This window comes from Arachis ipaensis, chromosome B1 (genome assembly GCF_059453495.1).
Source record: "Arachis ipaensis isolate K30076 ecotype BB chromosome B1, ASM5945349v1, whole genome shotgun sequence".
Classification (NCBI taxonomy): Eukaryota; Viridiplantae; Streptophyta; class Magnoliopsida; order Fabales; family Fabaceae; genus Arachis; species Arachis ipaensis.
Genome location: NC_142436.1, coordinates 19,023,233 through 19,037,617, shown reverse-complemented (window position 1 = coordinate 19,037,617; position 14,385 = coordinate 19,023,233). Strand labels below are relative to the sequence as shown.

Here is a 14,385-nt window from a genome sequence, read left to right as displayed (position 1 = left end):
CAAGAGCCAAAGAAGAGCTGCGTCCACAACCAGGAGGAAAAACTGAAGAAGTACAAGTTGGCGAAGAGGAAGGAAAAATACCAACATAAGAGCCGACTTAGAAGAAGACCTAAAGCAAAGATTGACAAAGCTCCTAAGAAATAACTCTGATCTCTTTGCCTGGAAAGCTTCCGACATGCCCGGGATAAACCCCGAGCTCATGTCCCATAAGCTCTCGGTATATCCGGGGTCACGACCTGTACAGCAACGAAGACGTAAGCTCGGCTACAAGCTCTCCTGGAAGCTGACTTCATCAGAGAAGTCAAATATCCAACATGGCTAGCAAACGTAGTACTAGTCAAGAAGCAAAACGGCAAGTGGAGGATGTGCGTCGACTATACCGACCTGAATAAAGCATGTCCCAAAGACCCATATCCACTTCCAAGCATTGATACTCTAGTAGACTCCAGCTCAGGGTATCAATACTTGTCGTTTATGGATGCCTACTCGGGATATAACCAAATCCCGATGTACAAGCCGGACCAGGAAAAGACATCATTTATCACGCCTAGAGCGAATTATTGCTACGTGGTCATGCCCTTTGGATTAAAAATCGTAGGGGCCACGTACCAAAGGCTGATAAACAAGGTGTTTGCTCCCCACCTCGGGAACTTAATGGAGGTGTACGTAGACGACATGCTGGTGAAAACTCGGGAAAAAGCTGACCTCTTAACAGACCTCACACAAGTTTTCAACACCATAAGGTCGCATGGGATGAGGCTAAATCCTACAAAATGCACCTTCGCGGTGGAGGCTGAAAAATTTCTAGGATTTATCCTAACCCAAAGAGGGATCGAAAAAAATCCTGACAAGTGCAAAGCCATCCTAGAAATGAAAAGCCCGACTTGCTTAAGAGAGGTTCAACAACTGAATGGCCGACTTGCAGCCCTCTCCAGGTTCTTGGCAGGGTTAGCATTAAGATCCCTTCCACTGTTCTCTCTACTAAGAAAGGGATGCCGGTTCGAATGGACTCCAAAATACGAAGAAGCGTTCCAGGAGTTCAAAAAGTTCTTGAGCCAACCTCCAATCCTAACCCGATCTCTAGTTGGGGAAGAGCTCGTCCTATATTTATCTGTAGCAGACAAAGCTGTCGCATCAGCCCTGATACGAGAGGATGAGGTCGGACAGCATCCAGTGTACTTCACCAGCAAAGTTCTACAGGGTCCCAAACTAAGGTACCACAAACTAGAGAAGTTTGCTTACTCCTTAGTAATAGCCTCAAGGAGGTTACGGCCTTACTTCCAAGCCCACACGATAAGAGTCCGAACGAACCAACCTATGAAGCAAATCCTCCAAAAGACGGATGTTGCAAGGAGAATGGTTCAGTGGGCGATAGAGCTCTCCGAGTTCGACTTGAAGTACGAAACTCGGATAGCAATCAAAGCTCAATGCCTTACCGACTTCATAGCGGAATACGCGGGAGACCAAGAGAAAAAGCCAACTACGTGGGAACTATACGTAGATAGATCCTCAAATAAGACAGGAAGCGGTGCAGGCATAATACTAGCCAATGAAGGGGGAACACAGATAGAGGTTTCTCTCAAATTTGAATTTCCAGCTTCTAATAATCAGGCAGAATATGAAGCCTTGATTGCTGGATTAAAGCTAGGAGAAGAGGTCGGTGCAACCAAAGTGCTGATATTTAGTGACTCTCAAGTGGTGACCTCCCAAATAAATGGAGAGTATCAGGCCAAAGACCCGAATATGAAGAAATACTTGGAAAAAACTCTGGAGCACCTCGGACGCTTTACAGAAACTGAGGTCAGACACATAACTCGGGATCTTAACAGCAGAGCGGACACCCTCTCCAAGTTAGCAAGTACCAAACTGGGAGGGAATAATAGAAGCTTGATCCAGAAAACTCTCCAACAACCCTCCGTGGTGAAAACATAAGACAAACAAGATGTCCTTGAAGTAACCGGGCTAAACCTCGGATGGATGAATCCCTTGGTCGAATACCCAAAATTCGACATCCTCCCCAAAGAGGAAAAAGAGGCCAAAAAAATCCGGAGGGAAGCATAACACTACACTCTGGTAAAAAATATCCTCTATAAAAGAGGAATATCAACACCACTACTGAAGTGCGTACCGACCTCAAGGACATCTGAAGTATTAGAGGAGGTTCATAATGGGATCTGCGAAAACCACCTCGGAGCCAAGTCACTTGCTAGAAAGATAATCCGAGCTGGATTCTACTGGCCGACCTTGGAAAGGGATGCCACAGAATTTGTGAAGAAGTGCCAGCCATGCCAGATACACGCAAATTTTCACGTGGCTCCCCCCGAGGAGCTCATCAGTATAACTTCTCCATGGCCCTTTGCAAAATGGGGGATGGACCTGTTAGGACCTTTTCCCCAAGCCCCAGGACAAGTCAAATACTTGATTGTGGGAATAGACTACTTCACAAAGTGGATAGAAGCAGAACCATTAGCCACCATCACGGTCCAGAGAAGTCGGAGGTTCCTCTACAAAAACATTATCACAAGGTATGGGATACCTCATTCCATCACCACAGATAACGGGATCCAATTCACCGACTCTACCTTCAGAAGCCTGGTAGCCAGTATGAAGATAAAACAACAATTCACCTCGGTGGAACATCCACAAGCAAATGGACAAGCCAAAGCAGCCAACAAAGTCATACTGGCAGGACTAAAGAAAAGACTACAAGATGCAAAAGGAGTCTGGGCTGAGGAGCTACCACAAGTATTATGGGCTTACCGAACGACGCCTCAATCTACCACAGGGAAAACACCCTTCCGACTTGTCTATGGTGTAGAAGCCATGATACCAGTAGAAATCGACGAGCAAAGTCCAAGGATGATCTTCCATGACGAGGTCGGAAATATACAGGGGCACAAAGAGGAGCTTGAACTACTCCCCGAAGTTCGAGAGCAAGCCCAAATAAGAGAAGCGGCATTGAAGCAGAGGATGACTACCAGATACAACAAAAAAGTCATTCGAAGAAGTTTCACCCCAGACGACTTGATCTTAATCAGAAACGACATTGGAGTCAACAAATCTGGGGAAGGAAAACTCGCAGCTAATTAGAAAGGACCATACAAAATTAGTGAGGTCTTAGGAAAAGGTTATTATAAGAAGACCGACTTAAACGGTACCGAGTTACCAAGGTCGTGGCATGCTTGTAATATGAAAAGGTACTATAGTTAAAAGCGAACTCTACTCCCTGATGTACTCTTTTCCCAACTTCATGATTTTTTTCCAAAATAAAAGGGTTTTTTCTGAAGGAGGATTTTTAACGAGGCATCACAGTAGAGACTAAGGGACAATAGACAATCAAAAATCCTTAGTAGCAGTAAAGAACCTTCACAAATAAATAAAGATCTTCTATAATATCTCTTATAAATTCCTTTTCGCTTTTCTTTCTTTCTACGAAATGCGCCGACTTAAGCTCGACAAAATGTGAAAATCCCATGAACCGACCTAGATGGTCGTCAGGATGAAACGACAAGGTACAAGTCGGTGTAAAGAGGTTATAAAAGTTGATCATGAAAAACTCGGAAACATTCCGATTCATAAGTCGGAAAAATCGAGCAGCAAAGAAAACGCATTGCAAAAATAACCTAAGTCATAGGAACTCAATAAATCTTGAGTATAAGGAATACCGAAAAGAGATCAGAAAACCCATTAAAAGTGCCAAAGCAAAAGACTGTCCCAAGTTCTTAAAGAAAAAAGAAACTTAAAAGGAGGGACAGTCAGCCAAGAAAAAGGAGTTTTCAAAATAAGGATTAAAAGGGGTTTTTCAAAACCTAAAAACAGAAAAGCATGCACACAAAAAGACAAAGAAAGGTAACTTAAACCCTTATCCAAAAAAGGGGTATTTTTGTTAACCTAAACCTTTTATCCAAAAAAAAGGGTATTTCTAAGTATTTTGTTTACGGCCTTAAAAGGCCAAGAAAAATGTCAACAGACCATCACCACCACATAAAAATAAATAAGTTTAAAAAAGAGGGGACCTACAGGCCGGGCCCCCATATAGCCACAACAAATTTTTTCAGCTAGGAAGGTCGTCACCACCAGAGTCAGGGAGATTAGTCGGAGCACCACCAAAGTCAGGGAGAGTGGTCGAAACGCCATCAGGGCCAGGAAGAGAAGTGTCCATAGGAGAAGAAGTAGAAGTTCCCGGAGCCTTCGAGGAACTCAGAGCATCCTTTGATCGGGGAGGGGACTCCATTATCCTTTGACCCCGAGTCTTTAGATCAGACTCGGTGACATAGCGAGGAGAGGGAGGAGAAACGATAGCTCCATCGACGACAATTTTATCCGGGTCCAAAGGAGAGAGATCCAGGTCGGGAGCAAGGACTCCGACCTGTTCCTTAAAAATTCTCCATGCTTCTTCAGCCCCGTCAGCAATGGAGTCCTCCAGCTTTGTATAGGCCTCCCGAGCCCTCATCAAATCCTTCTTCACCTCCACAAGATCCTCGAACAGACTCAAGTAACTCTCCTGCGCCTTTTCCCTCAGACCCTCCGCCATGGAACACTGGGCCTGCAGCTTCCTCTCCCTCTCCTGGAGACCATCCCTCTCTTCCTTCAACTTGGCGACCTCCTCCCTCAGCGCCTTCTCCTGCCCTTGATATAAGAGAAGTCTCCCCTCTAGCTCTTCAATGAACCCAGAGAGCTAAGAGGAGTCTTCTAAAAAGGATCAAGGAACTTTGTGCACATCCCCGCCACCCTGATACTCTCCTGAGCTAGAATGGTAAGGTGATTTCGTACAGAAGCATCATCCATACCTTTACGGGTATGAGGATAGATATACTTCCGAACAAATTGAGGCGCATCCACCTTGACCTCACCTTCAAAAGAAGAGCTAGACTCCAAGGTCTTGTGCTTCTTCTTTTCTGGCTCAGGGGAAGATCGGGGAGGAGGGGACGGCAGAGAAGAGGCTGAAGAAGAAATGATAATGGGCTGAGCAGGGGTCCCCAAATTGCGAGAAGAGGGGGGAGGGAAAGGATGTGAAGAGCTAGTTACCCTGGCGCTACCAACTCTGGCGCGGGATCTTGCCTTGGCCTCCTGAACTCTCTGGTAGGACTCCCTGAAATTCTTCTTTGCCATCTCTGTAAAAAATAATTAGGTAGCTAAAATCAGCAAAACAAGTCGGAAGAAACAAGTCAGAAAATACAAACACACAAAAAGCTACCTAGTTGTGTCTGGACAAAGGTCGGAGACCCCTGTAGAAACTTTTTTGTATCCAGATAAGGGGCCTTCCCCCATACTTCTCGGAGGAACCCCACGATAGCTGTCTCCACTTCGTCCAAATCATCCAAACTATATTTCTCACAGGGGGAGGCCTCCAACCAGTACAGAGGGAAGCGAGGGGAAGAATTCTCATCTAGAAAAAATGGATGGTGACCTTCTACAGCTTGAAATTTGAAAAAATAATTTTTGAAGTCATGAAACGATTTATCAAAAAGAGTGAAGACTCTCCGACCTTGTATAGCTCGGAAAGACACCCACTGTTGTTTGTTATTTTGCCCACTAAAAGGCTTGATCATGTGAAAGAGGAAAAAGAAAATCCTCGGAGAAGTCGAAAAATCTAAAGCATGGCTGATAAATTGGTAAATTTTCAAAAAACCCCAAGAATTATGGTGCAGTTGGGTGGGAGCAACATGACAATGGCGTAAAACAGCAATCTCAAAGTCGGAAAAAGGAAGAAAAATGCCCAGGCAAGTGATCATGCTCTCATATATATAGAAAAAATGAGGGGCTGCCTTAGAAGCCCTGCCAAAACAAACCCGGTCTTCCAGACCCGGGGCAATCAGTTCATATTTCGGCTCATTTTCATCAGAGGTGCAAAGCCTATAATGAGTGCGAAGATTGGTGATGAAGTCAGTATCAACAAAAGGTTCTTCCTCCAGAACCGTGACATCCACCCACTGAGCAAGGGTTTCTATAGAAGACATTTTTCCTAGAAGGGGTTAGTGAAACCTACAAAGGAAAAAGAAAAAAGGATCAAAAACAGGGTCTCTAAGGGGCCTGAAAATCAAACAAAATAGAATCACTAGAAGCCTACAAACCAACCCTCCTCTCTAAAAATAAAAACACGCAAATGAAAGCATTTTATAAAAAAGAGAGTAGAGGAGAACTAACCTTTGCTTGAAAAAGGATAGGGGCAAGATGAATTCCTTCGAACAAAAGCTTCTTCCGAACAGAAGAGAGGAAGTGTGAAAATTTTCAGAAACAAAGCAAGGAAAGAGAGGGAAAGTATTTATAAAAATGTTGGGGGGCATAATGGTAAAAACGGAAGCCATCATTTAAAGAGAAGCACCGTTCCCAATGTAACTGATCCCCGCGTATGAATACATAAATCCCTAACGGACGCGACGTTTGATTAGACGCGACTGTCGAGAATTTAAAACACATCGGTTCTGAAACATCACGTCGGTCCCCTATCAGGTCAGTTACGGTCCTGAGTTAAATACTCGACCCCAACTCTTAAAAGAAATTGGGCTCGAGTAAGGGCACTGCTTATATCCTGGCCCAACGCTAAGTCCCAGGTCTAAATGAAAGGCCCAACCCAAAGGATTGGGCCTCATCCTACACCGACCTTCCCTTGGAGAAGTCGGTTCTTAACATGTCTTGCCCTAAAGAAGTCAGGAACTAAGATTAGCTGGCAGATAGGCACTCATTCAAGCTAGTAACCGCCCCTAAAATCTCTCAACCCACTTCCAGGGGCCATATCTCAACTTTCCTAAGATAAAGGGACGGTTATCCATCTCAAAATGTGGAACTACTTCAACGGTGGTTATTGTTTCACCACTATAAATACACTGACACTCCTCAGGTATCACTAAGTCTCAATATTTCCTAAACCTGCTTACGCCCTTGCTGACTTAGGCATCGGAGTGTCTTTGCAGGTACTACCCCCCGCTCATTCGTACTCACAAGTCGGACGGAGGCCCAGAAGAGTGATCTATTGTGAAGGCTTCCCTCCTCAGACGATCGGGCCAACCTAACGAGTCCAGCCCATTAATCTCCGGTTACCCATCGTAACACTATTCACTTTTTTTATTTTTTTAATCAATCAAACAAAAAAAATTATTTTTTTACTAATTTTTTTCTCTTTTTTTTTCTTATCTTCTATTTTTACCTCAAATCAGGGAAGGATACATGAGAGGCAATTGAAAGTTTGGCCCCCAATTTTTTTTTTAAAAATAGTAGCATGAACTAAGAAGTCTGACCCAAATAAAATATAATGATTTTTAAATTTTTTTTAAATCTCTAAATAGTAAACACTACAATCTCTTTCTTTATGTTCTTATTCTTTTTGACGCCTCATTTCGTTGTCATCTGTCAAGTGTCAAAGTCTTCAATCATCGTTAAATCAATTAAAGCAAATGTATTCATTACTCGTTCTATTTTTTATTTCTTTTATATAATTGTATAAAAATATTAATTAACAAATCATATTTTTTTACTATAAAATAATATAATTTTATTTTTTGGTATTCACATAGTTAAATGACTTATTTATCTTTAAGATTTATTTTCTCTCTTTCTTTTTATTTCTTTTTTTAGTGAAATTAATAGTGATTTAGTGAAAAAATATTGTTATTGATATTTAATTAATAAAAAATATTTAGACTTTATTTATTCATATGAGTATATAATTATTTGATTTTTTTTTTCAGATAAAAAAACTAGAACATTTTATGATGAGAAAGCAAAATAAAATTAATGCAATCTTTAAGAGAAAAGTTATTAATAATGTTAGAGTTCAAATAAGTCAACCTCTAATTTTATTTCACAAGAAGTTCAAGTAACTGAATTCTCTAATCTTACTCAAAATATACATCAACATGAAGGCAAAGTTCTAAGATTAGAAAGAGATGTTGATATCTCTTTACTAGAAAGGGATCCAGAAAAGCGACGTCCAATTTGGCAGTATAATGTCAATGAATATGATAAGATTCATAGAGCATACATAATAGTTGGGCCATACCAACCAACAAATATTAGCTATCCAGCTTCTGGTAATAACAATCACCGTCGATATTTTCAATTATTGGTTTAAAAAATTTTCAAGTTGGTTAGAATATTCACTAGAAAAAGATGCTGCTTATTGTTTGTCTTGTTACTTGTTTGGTAACATTATGGTGCTCGCAATGATGAAAAAAATGCATTTTCAGAGTTAGGATTTAGTAATTGGAAGAAAGTAAACAATGGAGCGAATTGTACATTTGTATGTCACGAGAGTTCTATTCTTAATTCTCCCCATAATTTATATGTAAAATCTTGTGATGATTTAATGTCTCAATCTAAGTATATAGACAAAGTTCTTGATAGGCATAATGATGAAACTATTACAAATAACCGCTTAAGGTTGAAGACATCTATTGATGTTATTCGATGGCTTGCATTTCAAGCATGTGCATTTAGAGGCGATGATGAAAGTCCTGGATCTTTGAATAGAAAAAAATTTATTGAGTTAATTAAGTTTTTAGCTTTTTGTAATCAGAATGTTAATAATGTTGTCCTTCAAAATGCTCCTAAAAATGCTCAATATATATCTTTTAGTATTCAAAAAGATATATTGCATGTCTTTACTAAAAAAGTGCGTGCAATAATTCGAGAAGAAATTGGTGATTCTAAATTTTGTATAATTATTGATGAAGCAAGAGATGAGTCAAAGCGAAAACAAATGTCTGTAGTTTTGAGATTTGTAGACAAGCACGGTTGTGTTCAAGAAAGATTTTTTGATCTTATACATGTTTCTGATACATGTTCTTTGACATTGAAAACAGAAATTTCATCAATTCTTTCTCGTCATAATCTTGATGCTCAAAATCTTAGTGGATAAGGGTATGATAAAGCTAGTAATATGCGTGGTGAATGGAATGGATTGCAAGCTCTATTTTTGAAAGATTTCCCTTTTGCTTATTACATTCATTATCTTGCTCATAGATTAGAATTAGCACTTGTTTCTACAGCCAAAGAAGTTTTCTATGTTCATCAATTCTTTTCAAAACTTACACTAATTGTGAATGTTGTGACTGTTTCTCCTAAATATCATGATCAGTTAAGGATTGCTTAAGCAAATAATGTTGTTAACTTAATTGCCAAGAATCAAATAGTGACAGGTAGTGAATTTAATCAAATTGGTACTTTGCAAAGAGCTAGAGATACTAGATGGAGGTCTCATTTAAATTCTGTATGTAGCTTTGATGAGCGGATAATTTATACGCTTTTTGGCATTGTTTTTAGTATGTTTTTAGTAGGATCTAGTTACTTTTAGGGATGTTTTCATTAGTTTTTATGTTAAATTCACATTTCTGGACTTTACTATGAGTTTGTGTGTTTTTCTGTGATTTCAGGTATTTTCTGGCTGAAATTGAGGGACTTGAGCAGAAATCAGATTCAGAGGTTGAAAAAGGACTGCTGATGCTGTTGGATTCTGACCTTCCTGCACTCAAAGTGGATTTTCTGGAGCTACAAAACTCGAAATGGAGCGCTTCCAATTGCGTTGGAAAGTAGACATCCAGGGCTTTCCAGAAATATATAATAGTCCATACTTTGGCCAAGAATTGATGATGTAAACTGGCGTTCAACGCCAGCCTTCTGCCCAAATCTGGCGTCCAGCGCCAGAAAAGGATCCAAAACCAGAGTTGAACGCCCAAACTGGCACAGAAACTGGCGTTCAACTCCACAAATGGCCTCTGCACATGGAACACTTAAGCTCAGCCCAAACACACACCAAGTGGGCCCCGGAAGTGGATTTATGCATCAATTACTTACTCATGTAAACCCTAGTGACTAGTTTATTATAAATAGGACCCTTTACTAGTCTTATTGACCATCCTGGATTGTATTTTGATCCTGTGATCACGTTTTAGGGGGCTGGCCATCTCGGCCATGCCTGGACCTTCACTTATGTATTTTCATACGGTAGAGTTTCTACACTCCATAGATTAAGGTGTGGAGCTCTGCTGTTCCTCAAAGATTAATGCAAAGTACTACTGTTTTCTATTCAATCCTTCTTATTTCGCTTCTAAGATATCCATTCGCACCCAAGAACGTGATGAAGGTGATGATTATGTGTGACGCTCATCATCCTTCTCCCTTATGAACGCGTGTCTGACAAACACTTCTGTTCTACATGAAATAAGCTAGAATGAGTATCTCTTAGATCTCCTAACCAGAATCTTCGTGGCGTAAGCTAGAATGATGGCGGCATTCAAGAGAATCCGGAAGGTCTAAACCTTGTCTGTGGTATTCCGAGTAGGATTCAATGATTGAATGACTGTGACGAGCTCCGAACTCGCGATTGCAGGGCGTTAGTGACAGACGCAAAAGGATAGTAAATCCTATTCCAGCATGATCGAGAACCGACAGATGAATAGCCGTGCCGTGACAGGGTGCGTGAGCATATTATTCACTGAGAGGATAAGATGAAGCCATTGGCAAGGGTGATGCCTCCAGACGATTAGCCGTGCCGTGACAGGGCATTGGATCATTTTCCCGTGAGATGACCGAAAGTAGCCGTTGACAGTGGTGATGTATCACATAAAGCTAGCCATGGAAAGGAGTAAGACTGATTGGATGAAGATAGCAGGAAAGCAGAGGTTCAGAGGAACGAAAAGCATCTCCATTCGCTTATCTGAAATTCCTACCAATGATTTACATAAGTATCTCTATCCCTATTTTGTTATATAATATTCGAAAACACCATTATCACTTTATATCTGCCTGACTAAGATTTACAAGGTGACCATAGCTTGCTTCATACCAACAATCTCCGTGGGATTCGACCCTTACTCACGTAAGGTATTACTTGGACGACCCAATGCACTTGCTGGTTAGTTGTATCGAAGTTGTGAAAATTATGAATTAAGATCAAAGCACCAAGCTTTGGAGCCATTACCAGGGATTGTTCGAGCCTGGACATCACAATTTCGTGCACCAAGTTTTTGGCGCCGTTGCCGGGGATTGTTTGAGTTTGGACAACTGACGGTTCATCTTGTTGCTCAGATTGGGTAACTTTCTTTTCGTTTTCTTTTCAAAAATCTTTCAAAAATATTTTCAATTTCTCTTTTGTTTTCGAAAAAAATAAAAATGTTTTCAAAATTTTATTCAAAATTTTTAAGAATGAATTCTAGTGTTTCATGAAGCATGTGAAGCCTGGCTGGCTGTAAAGCCATGTCTAAATTCGTTTGGACTGAGGCTTCCAACCATCACTTTATACGACTGTAGGGCATGTCAGGCATGTCATGTCTGAATCACATGCTAAAGCTTGGCTGGCCATTGGCCATGTCTAGTGTTTTGGACTGGAGCTTTCATTGAAAGCTTGGCTGGCTAGTGAGCCATGTCTAATTCTTGGACTGAAGCTTTAGACTAACATGGCAATATTCCTGGAATTCATATTAAAAATTTTGGAATCCTTATTTTTTTTCTTTTTCATATAATTTTCGAAAAAAATCCAAAAAAAAAAAAATTTAGAAAATCATAAAATCAAAAATATTTTTCTGTTTCTTGTTTGAGTCTTGAGTCATATCATAAGTTTGGTGTCACTTGCATATGCATCTAGCATTTTTCGAAAATATCATGCATTCATAGTGTTCTTCATGATCTTCAAGTTGTTCTTGGTAAGTCTTCTTGTTTGATCTTGATGTTTTCATGTTTTGTGTCTTTTCATGTTTATCATATGCATTCTTGAATTCTTAATGCCTAAGCATTAAAGAATTCTAAGTTTGGTGTCTTGCATGTTTTCTTTGCATTAAAAATTTTTCAAAAATATGTTCTTGATGTTCATCTTGACATTCAAAGTGTTCTTGGTGTTCATCTTGACATTCATATCATTCATACACGCATTCATTGTTTTGATTCAAAAATTTCATGCATTGCATCTTTTTAGTGTTTTTCTCTTGCATCATAAAAATTCAAAAAATCAAAAAAATATCTTTCCTCTTTTCTCTCATCAAATTCGAAAATTTGGATTGACTTTTTCAAAAATTTTTAAAATCAAATTGTTTCTTATGAGTCAAATCAAATTTTCAATTTGAAAATCTTATCTTTTTCAAAATCTTTTTCAAAAGTCAAATCTTTTTCAAAATTCTTAATTATTTTCGAAAATTTCAAAAAAATTTTTCAAAAATTTTTTTCTTATTTTTATACCAAATTTTCGAAAATAACATAATCAATTAATGTTTTGATTCAAAAATTTGAAGTTTGTTACTTGCTTGTTAAGAAAGATTCAAACTTTGAGTTCTAGAATCATATCTTGTGATTTCTTATGAATCAAGTCATTAATTGAGATTTTAAAAGTCAAATCTTTTTCAAAAACTAATTTCTATCATATCTTTTCAAAAATATCTTCTCATCTTATCTTTTTCAAAAATATCTTTTCAAAATATCTTTCCTAACCTCCTAACTTCTTATCTTTTCAAAATTTGTTTCAACTAACTAACTAACTTTTTGTTTGTTTCTTAACTTTTTCAAAATCACCTAACTAATTCTCCCTTTCTAATTTTCGAAAATATCTCCCCCTTTTTCAAAAATTTCTTTTTAATTAACTAATTATTTTTATTTTCATTTTTGATTTCAAAAATTTTCGAAAAAATGCTAACAATTTTCAAAAAACCATTTTTCAAAAATCACTAACTCTTTTTCAAAATAAATTTTCGAAAATTTCCTCCCCCATCTCATTCTATTTATTCATTCATATCCTAACATCTCATCTCACCTCTCTTCCATCCTCACAGTTGTGTTTCTTCCATTACATCACATTCTTTGTCTCCCCCTCTTTTCTTCCACTCATAAAGGGATCCCTATACTGTGGTATAAAGGATCTTTATTATTATTATTATTTTTCTGTGCCTTCTTCTTTGTCATATGAGCAGGAGCAAGGACAAGAACATTATTGTGGAAGCAGATCCAGAACCTAAAAGGACTCTGAAGAGAAAATTAAGAGAAGCTAAAATACAACAATCCAGAGATAACCTTTCAGAAATTTTCGAACAGGAAAAGGAGATGGCAGCCGAAAATAATAATAATGTAAGGAAGATGCTTGGTGACTTTACTGCACCTAATTCCAATCTACATGGAAGAAGCATCTCCATTCCTGCCATTGGAGCAAACAACTTTGAGCTGAAACCTCAATTAGTTTCTCTGATGTAGCAGAACTGCAAGTTTCATGGACTTCCATCTGAAGATCCTTTTCAGTTCTTAACTGAATTCTTGCAAATATGTGATACTGTTAAGACTAATGGAGTAGATCCTGAAGTCTACAGGCTCATGCTTTTCCCTTTTGCTGTAAGAGACAGAGCTAGATTATGGTTGGATTCTCAACCCAAAGACAGCCTGAACTCTTGGGATAAGCTGGTCACGGCTTTCTTAGCCAAGTACTTTCCTCCTCAAAAGCTGAGCAAGCTTAGAGCTGATGTTCAAACCTTCAGACAGAAAGAAGGTGAATCCCTCTATGAAGCTTGGAAAAGATACAAACAGTTGACCAAAAAGTGTCCTTCTGACATGCTTTCAGAATGGACCATCCTGGATATATTCTATGATGGTCTGTCTGAGTTATCTAAGATGTCATTGGATACCTCTGCAGGTGGATCCATTCACCTAAAGAAAACGCCTGCAGAAGCTCAAGAACTCATTGACATGGTTGCTAATAAGCAGTTCATGTACACTTCTGAAAGGAATCCTGTGAGCAATGGGACGCCTATGAAGAAGGGAGTTCCTGAAGTTGATACTCTGAATGCCATATTGGCTCAGAATAAAATATTGACTCAGCAAGTCAATATGATTTCTCAGAGTCTGCATGGAATGCAAGCTGCATCCAACAGTACTCAAGAGGCATCTTCTGAAGAAGAAGCCTATGATCCTGAGAACCCTGCAATAGCAGAGGTAAATTACTTAGGTGAACCTTATGGAAACACCTATAACTCAACATGGAGAAATCATCCAAATTTCTCATGGAAGGATCAAAAGCCCCAACAAGGCTTTAATAATGGTGGAAGAAACAGGTTTAGCAATAGCAAACCTTTTCCATCATCAACTCAGCAACAGACAGAGAACTCTGAACAAAATGCTTCTAATTAGCAAATCTAGTCTCTGATCTATCTAAGGCCACTGTAAGTTTCATGAATGAAACAAGGTCTTCCATTAGAAATCTGGAAGCACAAGTGGGCCAGCTGAGTAAAAGGATCACTGAAATCCCTCCTAGTACTCTCCCAAGCAATACAAAAGAGAACCCAAAAGGAGAGTGCAAGGCCATTGACATAAGCGCCATGGCCGAACCTGTGAGGAGAGGAGAGGACGTGAATCCCAAGGAGGAAGACCTCCTGGGACGTCCAGTGATCAATAAGGAGCTTCCCTCTGAGGAACCAA

At 39.3% G+C, this 14,385-nt stretch overlaps 1 non-coding gene across 1 annotated transcript; it reads right to left on the bottom strand.

The window, feature by feature from the left end:
• Positions 1-13,419: 13,419 nt before the first annotated feature.
• On the bottom strand, positions 13,420-13,527 carry LOC148575873 (small nucleolar RNA R71). Its single transcript, XR_015904099.1, has one exon. It is a non-coding gene; the product is annotated as a small nucleolar RNA R71 (small nucleolar RNA).
• Between the last annotated feature and the right edge of the window lie 858 nt (positions 13,528-14,385).